Genomic DNA, 3,185 nt, shown 5'->3' on the forward strand with positions numbered 1-3,185 from the left:
CACACACACACACACACACACACACACACACACACACACACACACTTATATTTTGTGGATATTATATCAATAAAATAATAACAATAAAGTAAAAAGATGTTGGAATATATTAGGATAGATATTTTTTGAATTACCGAAAAGATACTTGCAAAAATACCATACAAAATGCCTCTCAAATACCATAAAAATATCTCCTTTTCACATGGATTCCCAAATTTAACTTTAATATAGTTTTCGACAAGATATCAATATACAAAAGCAGAATTTTTTATCATATAAAAATTTATTTTTATATGAAATAAGCTTTGAAAAATAAATTGCAAATAACAACTTCTTCAAATAACTTTAATTTAAATAAACTATTACTACGTGAGTTATAAAATTATAATTATAGAATATAATTATGGGAACATCTTATAACGTTTTAATACATATAAAAAAGATTTCGGAATTGTACGTCTATTAATTCATAAGTATCGAATCTCTAAACGATTTCCAAGGATTTTTTCTCCTTTAATAAACCGTATCGTAACCATGATTATCTGAGGGGGATGAAAGTCTTTTACAGAGCTGAACAATTGACCAAAATGTATGGACATTTTTCGTATTTTCGACACGTATAACACAATCCTTGCGCTCTGTGAGGACATTAGATATTAGATTTAGCACCCTTACAACTGTCGCCGTACATAATTAGGGGTGGTTTCCCCTATCGAAACAGATGGCAACCCTTAGGCTACGAGATAATTTCGCGGAGAACAGTTGGGAAAGCGGTATAACTTCTGGTACAGAGAACGACAGTTTAAAAAAAAGTATAAGAAAGAGAAAGAAGGAAGAGTAGACCAATATCAACTAACAATAAGAACAGAAAACTTTACACAACGATAAGACATATCGATAAATGCATACAAAAAGAGCTAATATGTGATTCAACAACGGTTATCAAATTTTTTCAATAATTCATTGAAATTAAACAAGCGCAGCAACGGTGGCGATGGATATCGGGTTCATACACCAAGTACGTATTAAACGTAACGATGGCAAGGCAATCGGCAGTAACCAAACTAAAAGTGGTTTTATCCGTTGTTCAGTGCGATCAGATATGGAGACAATAAGAGACCCTCCATATTCTCAATCGTGGACCAGAGATCTATCTATTTCTATTCGACGTGAGACTATGCTACCTAAGAGATTGCACTCGAGGGCAGTAACATGCGAATTGAATGACCACCGTATAAAATTCGCATCCACCGCGACTGCCACCGAAAGAGAGAGAGGAGGGAGTGGGATGATAATGGCCACTCGCCATTTCGATTTCAAGTCCGGCAATCTGTGCGTTCGTAAAGACAATTGGATTTGGAAATCACGCCATCCACCCCAAGGCTTAACGCATCCACATTATTTCAGTAGAATAAATTCGATTGATGGCTGATCACGCATTTTTGTTTTCAAATATTTTACAGAAATTCTCATGAAAATCTATTGTCTTTTATTTTTCAAATTTTATGTTTATTTTAATCCTTATACGTAAATATATGTATAAGTATATGTAATTGTACTCTCATATTAGTTCACATAAAGAATTTTAATTAATATTTTATTAAATATATACAATTTCCAATTGTAATAAAAATTAATAAAATTTTTGTTCTTTTCAATAAAATTATTAATTTATTACATTTATTCTTATTACACAATAAACACATTGTTACACATTGTTATGCAACATCCGAAATAATATTCATACATTTAATATTTAAACATTTATAAAAAAACACACTTTAAATGATTTTAAGATAGAATAGTATTTAAAATTGATATATTGTGGATTTTGATACGTCTACTATATATTTTTTATGTACATGTGTGTGTGTGTGTGTGTGCGTGCGTGTGTGTATGTGTGTGTGTGTGTGTGTGTGTGTGTGTATTGTACACTTTTTAATGTTTTATCTTTTTTTAATGTTACATAATAATGTTCTGACGTGAATTATAAATCATTTAAAATAGAAGTTTTACATAATAATATTTATAACACTCATCTCACAACGATAGCCATAATAAATGTCTTATATAAATTCTTATAAATAAACGAAATGTAAGGGAAAAAAAAACGCTTTCGTGTAACTACGATGAGGCGTGTACTATGATGTAAACGACACCGACATAAAGAGAAGCATTAATTTGCATCTGCTTTCGTACTCTACCACTTCCGAAAATTTTATTCGTTCACCGTTTAATTGTGGAGTATACGCGAAATAATAAAGTGGAAGTAAAAGGCGAGTGTGCGAAAAGAAAAGTGTGCCGGTCGGGAGCTTAATACCCGTGTAAGTAGTAGCCACTGCATTACAGTCAGATTCATTTGCATGCACTTTTACATCCTTCCGTCCTCAAAAAATATTTATCGCCCGAGGTTTCACCGTGACGCCTCGCTTATGAATTATGCATGTGAAGCACGCGCGCAGGACGTAGCTCATTCCTAGCGCAATTTCGCCATTGAAGCGTAATTTCAGCAAGCTCGGGTATTAGAACCCCTCGAGCAGCTTTTTCGTGATAGTGCTTATGAGGGAGAACGAAAAGACGTGTCATTCGAAACGACGATGATCACCTCAATTGCGTCGAAAAGAAGAGTGTCGTGCGTATTAACTTTATGCTACATGTCTTATGTATGAGTATAAATTTTATTTCATAAGTATAACGTGAAGAAATGTTTTTTTTTTCACCGTCAATTAGCCATGTAATCAATGATATTATCGTTGTATCATTAATGAATAATTATCTTTTTTATTTCTTAAAAATTGTAATCAACGAATTTTTAGATTTAGAGCGAAATCGTATCTATAATCCATATATTTAAAAAAAGATAATTTCTTCCTAATACAAATATTAAAATAATATATCATTGTGTTGTTTTATATTATATATAATATACATATAATATTAGATACAGGTATTGTTATATATGTATATAGATTAATATTGTATTGCAAAATTTAAATTTATTGTATAAAATTTTTCTTTTATTTTTAATTGGAATATATATATATATATATATATATATATATATATAAGAAGAATAGTACGTAACTTTAAAATTTAAAAATTAACGTAACTAATTTGTTCTTTTACTTTAATAAAAGTAAACTTAATTACTTAACTTAAAATTTAATTTATTTTAACTTACCTAC

At 30.4% G+C, this 3,185-nt stretch overlaps 1 protein-coding gene across 1 annotated transcript in view; it reads right to left on the minus strand.

Annotated features, from left to right (window-relative positions):
* The window catches only part of LOC105626623 (hemicentin-1-like), a 209,889-nt gene that overhangs the window by 189,429 nt on the left and 17,275 nt on the right, over positions 1-3,185 (minus strand).

The sequence above is a fragment of the Atta cephalotes genome (assembly GCF_000143395.1).
Source record: "Atta cephalotes unplaced genomic scaffold scaffold00005, whole genome shotgun sequence".
Lineage (NCBI taxonomy): Eukaryota > Metazoa > Arthropoda > Insecta > Hymenoptera > Formicidae > Atta > Atta cephalotes.